Consider the following 13074-nt stretch of genomic DNA (forward strand, 5'->3'; position numbering starts at 1 on the left):
AGTATCCGGTTTTGACCTACAGAAAGTAATATAGCAACAGAACCCACATTCTGGAAAGAAATCAATCCGACGAATAGTGAAATAATTTTAAATTACTTCAGGAATCGATTTCTGTAACCCCAATCCTTAGCTTTATAACCTTTCAGTCCAAGAACAGAGGGTTACGCTTTTCTCAGGACCAATGTGACAAAAAAGCAGACATTTTCACAACCACATATTCTACTATGGTTCCGCAACTGTTTCCGTATAGCAACAGAACCCACATTCTGGAAAGAAATCAATCCGACGAATAGTGAAATAATTTTGAATTACTTCAGGAATCAATTTGTGTAACCCCAATCCTTAGCTTTAAAACCTTTCAGTCCAAGAACAGAGGGTTACGCTTTCCTCAGGACCAATGTGACAAAAAAGCAGACCTTTTCACAACCTCATATTCTACTATGGTTCCGCAACTGTTTCCGTTAAGCAATGGCAACCTGTATCACTAGAAATGGCAAGACTTTTCGTTTCAGCATTGCAATATAACTATTTCACTAAAATTTCGGGCGCATGAGGCTGGCTGACAGCGTTCGTTCGCAAGTGGGGCGCCGGGATTCGGCTCGCGCCATTCGGGTTGGCAGACTCGGTGCTCCACTTATGCGACTTGTCCCGACTTAGCTCGACTGACGCTCCGCTGACGCTTGCAGAAAACTACATTAAGTATGATTCCCGCCTATAACTGACGGCGAGAGAGATGCATCATCTGTCCACGTCTCATCGAAACACACTGTCACCAAGCAATGGCTGACGCTTCGAGGACGGCATGAAATTGCCAGGGAGGTGATGCAGCTAACGTTCCTGGTAAATGTGCTAACAGGGCACACACGTCCGTTGGAGTGTATACATATGATGGGGACCGGCTGTGACACAGCAGTCAACCAAAGTCAAAAAATGTGACTAATCATACAGTGTTTCCAGTGTGTCGTTTACCACTTTGTGAGTGGATGCTGTTCTAAAGAACGTAATTCCCACTTATCTGTAAGCAGCGCACGTGAGCGAATGTAATAGCAGGACTGTGTTACTACGATTGTACAGAGCAACTCTGTCAATACGCAGGTGTTTCAATCAGTAGGGCCATGGTAAATAGAGCGATTCGGAGCGATGTATCGTGTCTGTTACATAAATAATGAGTCTTTGATGTAATTGCTTCAGAGAAATATGAAAGTAAGCCTATCAGAAAAGTAACGCGAGACTTGTAGCACGGGTCATGTCTTGCAGAATCTCTGACATCTGAGCCCGTCGCTTGGACAGTGTCCCTTTGGCGCAGAGGATAGCGCGTTGGACTTCTAATCCAAAGGTCGTGGGTTCGATCCCCACAAGGGACGGGCAATTTTTAAAAATATGTGCCGATCACGAGATGGGTATTGACATATGGGTAACCACAAGCGTCTTCAAAAGGTGAAAATTGTTGTGACCTCAGTTCTATGCTTAAATATGTTGACCTTACACACACAAGCAAAATTCTCGTAGATCTGTTATCCATGACGCTGTTATGTGTAAATGCTGTACAAACGGAACCATATCTTCACGTGCCTGTTCACTCAAATTTTCTTTCAATGCCCAATTTTTACCTACAGATAGAAATATAGCAATAGAACGCACATTTTGTACAGAAGCAAATACAATGAAGAGTGAAATAAGTTTGTATTACTTCACGAGTCAATGTACGTAATCCCAGTCATGATCTTTAATTCTTCCAGCCCAAGGTGAGAGGGTTTCAGTTTCCTCTGCCACAAGTGAGAAAAGTAGACTGTTTCACAACAAGATATTGTACTATGGGTCCTTAACTGTTCCCATTAAACAATGGCACTCTGTATCTATAGAAACGGCGGCAATTTTCGCTTCAGCACAGGGGGCTTTTACTGGAGACTGTCAGGAGGGGGCTTGCTGGATACATGAAGGGAGAAGACCAGACAGAGATGTCTGACGCTCCGCTGACGCTTGCAGAAAACTACATTAAGTATGATTCCCGCCTATAACTGACGGCGAGAGAGATGCATCATCTGTCCACGTCTCATCGAAACACACTGTCACCAAGCAATGGCTGACGCTTCGAGGACGGCATGAAATTGCCAGGGAGGTGATGCAGCTAACGTTCCTGGTAAATGTGCTAACAGGGCACACACGTCCGTTGGAGTGTATACATATGATGGGGACCGGCTGTGACACAGCAGTCAACCAAAGTCAAAAAATGTGACTAATCATACAGTGTTTCCAGTGTGTCGTTTACCACTTTGTGAGTGGATGCTGTTCTAAAGAACGTAATTCCCACTTATCTGTAAGCAGCGCACGTGAGCGAATGTAATAGCAGGACTGTGTTACTACGATTGTACAGAGCAACTCTGTCAATACGCAGGTGTTTCAATCAGTAGGGCCATGGTAAATAGAGCGATTCGGAGCGATGTATCGTGTCTGTTACATAAATAATGAGTCTTTGATGTAATTGCTTCAGAGAAATATGAAAGTAAGCCTATCAGAAAAGTAACGCGAGACTTGTAGCACGGGTCATGTCTTGCAGAATCTCTGACATCTGAGCCCGTCGCTTGGACAGTGTCCCTTTGGCGCAGAGGATAGCGCGTTGGACTTCTAATCCAAAGGTCGTGGGTTCGATCCCCACAAGGGACGGGCAATTTTTAAAAATATGTGCCGATCACGAGATGGGTATTGACATATGGGTAACCACAAGCGTCTTCAAAAGGTGAAAATTGTTGTGACCTCAGTTCTATGCTTAAATATGTTGACCTTACACACACAAGCAAAATTCTCGTAGATCTGTTATCCATGACGCTGTTATGTGTAAATGCTGTACAAACGGAACCATATCTTCACGTGCCTGTTCACTCAAATTTTCTTTCAATGCCCAATTTTTACCTACAGATAGAAATATAGCAATAGAACGCACATTTTGTACAGAAGCAAATACAATGAAGAGTGAAATAAGTTTGTATTACTTCACGAGTCAATGTACGTAATCCCAGTCATGATCTTTAATTCTTCCAGCCCAAGGTGAGAGGGTTTCAGTTTCCTCTGCCACAAGTGAGAAAAGTAGACTGTTTCACAACAAGATATTGTACTATGGGTCCTTAACTGTTCCCATTAAACAATGGCACTCTGTATCTATAGAAACGGCGGCAATTTTCGCTTCAGCACAGGGGGCTTTTACTGGAGACTGTCAGGAGGGGGCTTGCTGGATACATGAAGGGAGAAGACCAGACAGAGATGTCTGACGCTCCGCTGACGCTTGCAGAAAACTACATTAAGTATGATTCCCGCCTATAACTGACGGCGAGAGAGATGCATCATCTGTCCACGTCTCATCGAAACACACTGTCACCAAGCAATGGCTGACGCTTCGAGGACGGCATGAAATTGCCAGGGAGGTGATGCAGCTAACGTTCCTGGTAAATGTGCTAACAGGGCACACACGTCCGTTGGAGTGTATACATATGATGGGGACCGGCTGTGACACAGCAGTCAACCAAAGTCAAAAAATGTGACTAATCATACAGTGTTTCCAGTGTGTCGTTTACCACTTTGTGAGTGGATGCTGTTCTAAAGAACGTAATTCCCACTTATCTGTAAGCAGCGCACGTGAGCGAATGTAATAGCAGGACTGTGTTACTACGATTGTACAGAGCAACTCTGTCAATACGCAGGTGTTTCAATCAGTAGGGCCATGGTAAATAGAGCGATTCGGAGCGATGTATCGTGTCTGTTACATAAATAATGAGTCTTTGATGTAATTGCTTCAGAGAAATATGAAAGTAAGCCTATCAGAAAAGTAACGCGAGACTTGTAGCACGGGTCATGTCTTGCAGAATCTCTGACATCTGAGCCCGTCGCTTGGACAGTGTCCCTTTGGCGCAGAGGATAGCGCGTTGGACTTCTAATCCAAAGGTCGTGGGTTCGATCCCCACAAGGGACGGGCAATTTTTAAAAATATGTGCCGATCACGAGATGGGTATTGACATATGGGTAACCACAAGCGTCTTCAAAAGGTGAAAATTGTTGTGACCTCAGTTCTATGCTTAAATATGTTGACCTTACACACACAAGCAAAATTCTCGTAGATCTGTTATCCATGACGCTGTTATGTGTAAATGCTGTACAAACGGAACCATATCTTCACGTGCCTGTTCACTCAAATTTTCTTTCAATGCCCAATTTTTACCTACAGATAGAAATATAGCAATAGAACGCACATTTTGTACAGAAGCAAATACAATGAAGAGTGAAATAAGTTTGTATTACTTCACGAGTCAATGTACGTAATCCCAGTCATGATCTTTAATTCTTCCAGCCCAAGGTGAGAGGGTTTCAGTTTCCTCTGCCACAAGTGAGAAAAGTAGACTGTTTCACAACAAGATATTGTACTATGGGTCCTTAACTGTTCCCATTAAACAATGGCACTCTGTATCTATAGAAACGGCGGCAATTTTCGCTTCAGCACAGGGGGCTTTTACTGGAGACTGTCAGGAGGGGGCTTGCTGGATACATGAAGGGAGAAGACCAGACAGAGATGTCTGACGCTCCGCTGACGCTTGCAGAAAACTACATTAAGTATGATTCCCGCCTATAACTGACGGCGAGAGAGATGCATCATCTGTCCACGTCTCATCGAAACACACTGTCACCAAGCAATGGCTGACGCTTCGAGGACGGCATGAAATTGCCAGGGAGGTGATGCAGCTAACGTTCCTGGTAAATGTGCTAACAGGGCACACACGTCCGTTGGAGTGTATACATATGATGGGGACCGGCTGTGACACAGCAGTCAACCAAAGTCAAAAAATGTGACTAATCATACAGTGTTTCCAGTGTGTCGTTTACCACTTTGTGAGTGGATGCTGTTCTAAAGAACGTAATTCCCACTTATCTGTAAGCAGCGCACGTGAGCGAATGTAATAGCAGGACTGTGTTACTACGATTGTACAGAGCAACTCTGTCAATACGCAGGTGTTTCAATCAGTAGGGCCATGGTAAATAGAGCGATTCGGAGCGATGTATCGTGTCTGTTACATAAATAATGAGTCTTTGATGTAATTGCTTCAGAGAAATATGAAAGTAAGCCTATCAGAAAAGTAACGCGAGACTTGTAGCACGGGTCATGTCTTGCAGAATCTCTGACATCTGAGCCCGTCGCTTGGACAGTGTCCCTTTGGCGCAGAGGATAGCGCGTTGGACTTCTAATCCAAAGGTCGTGGGTTCGATCCCCACAAGGGACGGGCAATTTTTAAAAATATGTGCCGATCACGAGATGGGTATTGACATATGGGTAACCACAAGCGTCTTCAAAAGGTGAAAATTGTTGTGACCTCAGTTCTATGCTTAAATATGTTGACCTTACACACACAAGCAAAATTCTCGTAGATCTGTTATCCATGACGCTGTTATGTGTAAATGCTGTACAAACGGAACCATATCTTCACGTGCCTGTTCACTCAAATTTTCTTTCAATGCCCAATTTTTACCTACAGATAGAAATATAGCAATAGAACGCACATTTTGTACAGAAGCAAATACAATGAAGAGTGAAATAAGTTTGTATTACTTCACGAGTCAATGTACGTAATCCCAGTCATGATCTTTAATTCTTCCAGCCCAAGGTGAGAGGGTTTCAGTTTCCTCTGCCACAAGTGAGAAAAGTAGACTGTTTCACAACAAGATATTGTACTATGGGTCCTTAACTGTTCCCATTAAACAATGGCACTCTGTATCTATAGAAACGGCGGCAATTTTCGCTTCAGCACAGGGGGCTTTTACTGGAGACTGTCAGGAGGGGGCTTGCTGGATACATGAAGGGAGAAGACCAGACAGAGATGTCTGACGCTCCGCTGACGCTTGCAGAAAACTACATTAAGTATGATTCCCGCCTATAACTGACGGCGAGAGAGATGCATCATCTGTCCACGTCTCATCGAAACACACTGTCACCAAGCAATGGCTGACGCTTCGAGGACGGCATGAAATTGCCAGGGAGGTGATGCAGCTAACGTTCCTGGTAAATGTGCTAACAGGGCACACACGTCCGTTGGAGTGTATACATATGATGGGGACCGGCTGTGACACAGCAGTCAACCAAAGTCAAAAAATGTGACTAATCATACAGTGTTTCCAGTGTGTCGTTTACCACTTTGTGAGTGGATGCTGTTCTAAAGAACGTAATTCCCACTTATCTGTAAGCAGCGCACGTGAGCGAATGTAATAGCAGGACTGTGTTACTACGATTGTACAGAGCAACTCTGTCAATACGCAGGTGTTTCAATCAGTAGGGCCATGGTAAATAGAGCGATTCGGAGCGATGTATCGTGTCTGTTACATAAATAATGAGTCTTTGATGTAATTGCTTCAGAGAAATATGAAAGTAAGCCTATCAGAAAAGTAACGCGAGACTTGTAGCACGGGTCATGTCTTGCAGAATCTCTGACATCTGAGCCCGTCGCTTGGACAGTGTCCCTTTGGCGCAGAGGATAGCGCGTTGGACTTCTAATCCAAAGGTCGTGGGTTCGATCCCCACAAGGGACGGGCAATTTTTAAAAATATGTGCCGATCACGAGATGGGTATTGACATATGGGTAACCACAAGCGTCTTCAAAAGGTGAAAATTGTTGTGACCTCAGTTCTATGCTTAAATATGTTGACCTTACACACACAAGCAAAATTCTCGTAGATCTGTTATCCATGACGCTGTTATGTGTAAATGCTGTACAAACGGAACCATATCTTCACGTGCCTGTTCACTCAAATTTTCTTTCAATGCCCAATTTTTACCTACAGATAGAAATATAGCAATAGAACGCACATTTTGTACAGAAGCAAATACAATGAAGAGTGAAATAAGTTTGTATTACTTCACGAGTCAATGTACGTAATCCCAGTCATGATCTTTAATTCTTCCAGCCCAAGGTGAGAGGGTTTCAGTTTCCTCTGCCACAAGTGAGAAAAGTAGACTGTTTCACAACAAGATATTGTACTATGGGTCCTTAACTGTTCCCATTAAACAATGGCACTCTGTATCTATAGAAACGGCGGCAATTTTCGCTTCAGCACAGGGGGCTTTTACTGGAGACTGTCAGGAGGGGGCTTGCTGGATACATGAAGGGAGAAGACCAGACAGAGATGTCTGACGCTCCGCTGACGCTTGCAGAAAACTACATTAAGTATGATTCCCGCCTATAACTGACGGCGAGAGAGATGCATCATCTGTCCACGTCTCATCGAAACACACTGTCACCAAGCAATGGCTGACGCTTCGAGGACGGCATGAAATTGCCAGGGAGGTGATGCAGCTAACGTTCCTGGTAAATGTGCTAACAGGGCACACACGTCCGTTGGAGTGTATACATATGATGGGGACCGGCTGTGACACAGCAGTCAACCAAAGTCAAAAAATGTGACTAATCATACAGTGTTTCCAGTGTGTCGTTTACCACTTTGTGAGTGGATGCTGTTCTAAAGAACGTAATTCCCACTTATCTGTAAGCAGCGCACGTGAGCGAATGTAATAGCAGGACTGTGTTACTACGATTGTACAGAGCAACTCTGTCAATACGCAGGTGTTTCAATCAGTAGGGCCATGGTAAATAGAGCGATTCGGAGCGATGTATCGTGTCTGTTACATAAATAATGAGTCTTTGATGTAATTGCTTCAGAGAAATATGAAAGTAAGCCTATCAGAAAAGTAACGCGAGACTTGTAGCACGGGTCATGTCTTGCAGAATCTCTGACATCTGAGCCCGTCGCTTGGACAGTGTCCCTTTGGCGCAGAGGATAGCGCGTTGGACTTCTAATCCAAAGGTCGTGGGTTCGATCCCCACAAGGGACGGGCAATTTTTAAAAATATGTGCCGATCACGAGATGGGTATTGACATATGGGTAACCACAAGCGTCTTCAAAAGGTGAAAATTGTTGTGACCTCAGTTCTATGCTTAAATATGTTGACCTTACACACACAAGCAAAATTCTCGTAGATCTGTTATCCATGACGCTGTTATGTGTAAATGCTGTACAAACGGAACCATATCTTCACGTGCCTGTTCACTCAAATTTTCTTTCAATGCCCAATTTTTACCTACAGATAGAAATATAGCAATAGAACGCACATTTTGTACAGAAGCAAATACAATGAAGAGTGAAATAAGTTTGTATTACTTCACGAGTCAATGTACGTAATCCCAGTCATGATCTTTAATTCTTCCAGCCCAAGGTGAGAGGGTTTCAGTTTCCTCTGCCACAAGTGAGAAAAGTAGACTGTTTCACAACAAGATATCGTACTATGGGTCCTTAACTGTTCCCATTAAACAATGGCACTCTGTATCTATAGAAACGGCGGCAATTTTCGCTTCAGCACAGGGGGCTTTTACTGGAGACTGTCAGGAGGGGGCTTGCTGGATACATGAAGGGAGAAGACCAGACAGAGATGTCTGACGCTCCGCTGACGCTTGCAGAAAACTACATTAAGTATGATTCCCGCCTATAACTGACGGCGAGAGAGATGCATCATCTGTCCACGTCTCATCGAAACACACTGTCACCAAGCAATGGCTGACGCTTCGAGGACGGCATGAAATTGCCAGGGAGGTGATGCAGCTAACGTTCCTGGTAAATGTGCTAACAGGGCACACACGTCCGTTGGAGTGTATACATATGATGGGGACCGGCTGTGACACAGCAGTCAACCAAAGTCAAAAAATGTGACTAATCATACAGTGTTTCCAGTGTGTCGTTTACCACTTTGTGAGTGGATGCTGTTCTAAAGAACGTAATTCCCACTTATCTGTAAGCAGCGCACGTGAGCGAATGTAATAGCAGGACTGTGTTACTACGATTGTACAGAGCAACTCTGTCAATACGCAGGTGTTTCAATCAGTAGGGCCATGGTAAATAGAGCGATTCGGAGCGATGTATCGTGTCTGTTACATAAATAATGAGTCTTTGATGTAATTGCTTCAGAGAAATATGAAAGTAAGCCTATCAGAAAAGTAACGCGAGACTTGTAGCACGGGTCATGTCTTGCAGAATCTCTGACATCTGAGCCCGTCGCTTGGACAGTGTCCCTTTGGCGCAGAGGATAGCGCGTTGGACTTCTAATCCAAAGGTCGTGGGTTCGATCCCCACAAGGGACGGGCAATTTTTAAAAATATGTGCCGATCACGAGATGGGTATTGACATATGGGTAACCACAAGCGTCTTCAAAAGGTGAAAATTGTTGTGACCTCAGTTCTATGCTTAAATATGTTGACCTTACACACACAAGCAAAATTCTCGTAGATCTGTTATCCATGACGCTGTTATGTGTAAATGCTGTACAAACGGAACCATATCTTCACGTGCCTGTTCACTCAAATTTTCTTTCAATGCCCAATTTTTACCTACAGATAGAAATATAGCAATAGAACGCACATTTTGTACAGAAGCAAATACAATGAAGAGTGAAATAAGTTTGTATTACTTCACGAGTCAATGTACGTAATCCCAGTCATGATCTTTAATTCTTCCAGCCCAAGGTGAGAGGGTTTCAGTTTCCTCTGCCACAAGTGAGAAAAGTAGACTGTTTCACAACAAGATATTGTACTATGGGTCCTTAACTGTTCCCATTAAACAATGGCACTCTGTATCTATAGAAACGGCGGCAATTTTCGCTTCAGCACAGGGGGCTTTTACTGGAGACTGTCAGGAGGGGGCTTGCTGGATACATGAAGGGAGAAGACCAGACAGAGATGTCTGACGCTCCGCTGACGCTTGCAGAAAACTACATTAAGTATGATTCCCGCCTATAACTGACGGCGAGAGAGATGCATCATCTGTCCACGTCTCATCGAAACACACTGTCACCAAGCAATGGCTGACGCTTCGAGGACGGCATGAAATTGCCAGGGAGGTGATGCAGCTAACGTTCCTGGTAAATGTGCTAACAGGGCACACACGTCCGTTGGAGTGTATACATATGATGGGGACCGGCTGTGACACAGCAGTCAACCAAAGTCAAAAAATGTGACTAATCATACAGTGTTTCCAGTGTGTCGTTTACCACTTTGTGAGTGGATGCTGTTCTAAAGAACGTAATTCCCACTTATCTGTAAGCAGCGCACGTGAGCGAATGTAATAGCAGGACTGTGTTACTACGATTGTACAGAGCAACTCTGTCAATACGCAGGTGTTTCAATCAGTAGGGCCATGGTAAATAGAGCGATTCGGAGCGATGTATCGTGTCTGTTACATAAATAATGAGTCTTTGATGTAATTGCTTCAGAGAAATATGAAAGTAAGCCTATCAGAAAAGTAACGCGAGACTTGTAGCACGGGTCATGTCTTGCAGAATCTCTGACATCTGAGCCCGTCGCTTGGACAGTGTCCCTTTGGCGCAGAGGATAGCGCGTTGGACTTCTAATCCAAAGGTCGTGGGTTCGATCCCCACAAGGGACGGGCAATTTTTAAAAATATGTGCCGATCACGAGATGGGTATTGACATATGGGTAACCACAAGCGTCTTCAAAAGGTGAAAATTGTTGTGACCTCAGTTCTATGCTTAAATATGTTGACCTTACACACACAAGCAAAATTCTCGTAGATCTGTTATCCATGACGCTGTTATGTGTAAATGCTGTACAAACGGAACCATATCTTCACGTGCCTGTTCACTCAAATTTTCTTTCAATGCCCAATTTTTACCTACAGATAGAAATATAGCAATAGAACGCACATTTTGTACAGAAGCAAATACAATGAAGAGTGAAATAAGTTTGTATTACTTCACGAGTCAATGTACGTAATCCCAGTCATGATCTTTAATTCTTCCAGCCCAAGGTGAGAGGGTTTCAGTTTCCTCTGCCACAAGTGAGAAAAGTAGACTGTTTCACAACAAGATATTGTACTATGGGTCCTTAACTGTTCCCATTAAACAATGGCACTCTGTATCTATAGAAACGGCGGCAATTTTCGCTTCAGCACAGGGGGCTTTTACTGGAGACTGTCAGGAGGGGGCTTGCTGGATACATGAAGGGAGAAGACCAGACAGAGATGTCTGACGCTCCGCTGACGCTTGCAGAAAACTACATTAAGTATGATTCCCGCCTATAACTGACGGCGAGAGAGATGCATCATCTGTCCACGTCTCATCGAAACACACTGTCACCAAGCAATGGCTGACGCTTCGAGGACGGCATGAAATTGCCAGGGAGGTGATGCAGCTAACGTTCCTGGTAAATGTGCTAACAGGGCACACACGTCCGTTGGAGTGTATACATATGATGGGGACCGGCTGTGACACAGCAGTCAACCAAAGTCAAAAAATGTGACTAATCATACAGTGTTTCCAGTGTGTCGTTTACCACTTTGTGAGTGGATGCTGTTCTAAAGAACGTAATTCCCACTTATCTGTAAGCAGCGCACGTGAGCGAATGTAATAGCAGGACTGTGTTACTACGATTGTACAGAGCAACTCTGTCAATACGCAGGTGTTTCAATCAGTAGGGCCATGGTAAATAGAGCGATTCGGAGCGATGTATCGTGTCTGTTACATAAATAATGAGTCTTTGATGTAATTGCTTCAGAGAAATATGAAAGTAAGCCTATCAGAAAAGTAACGCGAGACTTGTAGCACGGGTCATGTCTTGCAGAATCTCTGACATCTGAGCCCGTCGCTTGGACAGTGTCCCTTTGGCGCAGAGGATAGCGCGTTGGACTTCTAATCCAAAGGTCGTGGGTTCGATCCCCACAAGGGACGGGCAATTTTTAAAAATATGTGCCGATCACGAGATGGGTATTGACATATGGGTAACCACAAGCGTCTTCAAAAGGTGAAAATTGTTGTGACCTCAGTTCTATGCTTAAATATGTTGACCTTACACACACAAGCAAAATTCTCGTAGATCTGTTATCCATGACGCTGTTATGTGTAAATGCTGTACAAACGGAACCATATCTTCACGTGCCTGTTCACTCAAATTTTCTTTCAATGCCCAATTTTTACCTACAGATAGAAATATAGCAATAGAACGCACATTTTGTACAGAAGCAAATACAATGAAGAGTGAAATAAGTTTGTATTACTTCACGAGTCAATGTACGTAATCCCAGTCATGATCTTTAATTCTTCCAGCCCAAGGTGAGAGGGTTTCAGTTTCCTCTGCCACAAGTGAGAAAAGTAGACTGTTTCACAACAAGATATTGTACTATGGGTCCTTAACTGTTCCCATTAAACAATGGCACTCTGTATCTATAGAAACGGCGGCAATTTTCGCTTCAGCACAGGGGGCTTTTACTGGAGACTGTCAGGAGGGGGCTTGCTGGATACATGAAGGGAGAAGACCAGACAGAGATGTCTGACGCTCCGCTGACGCTTGCAGAAAACTACATTAAGTATGATTCCCGCCTATAACTGACGGCGAGAGAGATGCATCATCTGTCCACGTCTCATCGAAACACACTGTCACCAAGCAATGGCTGACGCTTCGAGGACGGCATGAAATTGCCAGGGAGGTGATGCAGCTAACGTTCCTGGTAAATGTGCTAACAGGGCACACACGTCCGTTGGAGTGTATACATATGATGGGGACCGGCTGTGACACAGCAGTCAACCAAAGTCAAAAAATGTGACTAATCATACAGTGTTTCCAGTGTGTCGTTTACCACTTTGTGAGTGGATGCTGTTCTAAAGAACGTAATTCCCACTTATCTGTAAGCAGCGCACGTGAGCGAATGTAATAGCAGGACTGTGTTACTACGATTGTACAGAGCAACTCTGTCAATACGCAGGTGTTTCAATCAGTAGGGCCATGGTAAATAGAGCGATTCGGAGCGATGTATCGTGTCTGTTACATAAATAATGAGTCTTTGATGTAATTGCTTCAGAGAAATATGAAAGTAAGCCTATCAGAAAAGTAACGCGAGACTTGTAGCACGGGTCATGTCTTGCAGAATCTCTGACATCTGAGCCCGTCGCTTGGACAGTGTCCCTTTGGCGCAGAGGATAGCGCGTTGGACTTCTAATCCAAAGGTCGTGGGTTCGATCCCCACAAGGGACGGGCAATTTTT

At 44.1% G+C, this 13074-nt stretch overlaps 10 non-coding genes across 10 annotated transcripts; all 10 read left to right on the forward strand.

Annotated features, from left to right (window-relative positions):
- Positions 1-1291: 1291 nt before the first annotated feature.
- On the forward strand, positions 1292-1364 carry Trnar-ucu (transfer RNA arginine (anticodon UCU)). Its single transcript has one exon. It is a non-coding gene; the product is annotated as a tRNA-Arg (tRNA).
- Positions 1365-2591: 1227 nt separating this feature from the next.
- On the forward strand, positions 2592-2664 carry Trnar-ucu (transfer RNA arginine (anticodon UCU)). Its single transcript has one exon. It is a non-coding gene; the product is annotated as a tRNA-Arg (tRNA).
- Positions 2665-3891: 1227 nt separating this feature from the next.
- Positions 3892-3964, forward strand: Trnar-ucu (transfer RNA arginine (anticodon UCU)). The gene has a single exon. It is a non-coding gene; the product is annotated as a tRNA-Arg (tRNA).
- Positions 3965-5191: 1227 nt separating this feature from the next.
- On the forward strand, positions 5192-5264 carry Trnar-ucu (transfer RNA arginine (anticodon UCU)). Its single transcript has one exon. It is a non-coding gene; the product is annotated as a tRNA-Arg (tRNA).
- Positions 5265-6491: 1227 nt separating this feature from the next.
- Positions 6492-6564, forward strand: Trnar-ucu (transfer RNA arginine (anticodon UCU)). Its single transcript has one exon. It is a non-coding gene; the product is annotated as a tRNA-Arg (tRNA).
- A 1227-nt stretch (positions 6565-7791) lies between these two features.
- On the forward strand, positions 7792-7864 carry Trnar-ucu (transfer RNA arginine (anticodon UCU)). The gene has a single exon. It is a non-coding gene; the product is annotated as a tRNA-Arg (tRNA).
- Positions 7865-9091: 1227 nt separating this feature from the next.
- Positions 9092-9164, forward strand: Trnar-ucu (transfer RNA arginine (anticodon UCU)). The gene has a single exon. It is a non-coding gene; the product is annotated as a tRNA-Arg (tRNA).
- Positions 9165-10391: 1227 nt separating this feature from the next.
- Positions 10392-10464, forward strand: Trnar-ucu (transfer RNA arginine (anticodon UCU)). The gene has a single exon. It is a non-coding gene; the product is annotated as a tRNA-Arg (tRNA).
- Positions 10465-11691: 1227 nt separating this feature from the next.
- On the forward strand, positions 11692-11764 carry Trnar-ucu (transfer RNA arginine (anticodon UCU)). Its single transcript has one exon. It is a non-coding gene; the product is annotated as a tRNA-Arg (tRNA).
- Positions 11765-12991: 1227 nt separating this feature from the next.
- On the forward strand, positions 12992-13064 carry Trnar-ucu (transfer RNA arginine (anticodon UCU)). Its single transcript has one exon. It is a non-coding gene; the product is annotated as a tRNA-Arg (tRNA).
- The last annotated feature ends 10 nt before the right edge of the window (positions 13065-13074 follow it).

The sequence above is a fragment of the Schistocerca serialis genome, chromosome 1 (assembly GCF_023864345.2).
Source record: "Schistocerca serialis cubense isolate TAMUIC-IGC-003099 chromosome 1, iqSchSeri2.2, whole genome shotgun sequence".
NCBI classification, from domain to species: Eukaryota; Metazoa; Arthropoda; class Insecta; order Orthoptera; family Acrididae; genus Schistocerca; species Schistocerca serialis.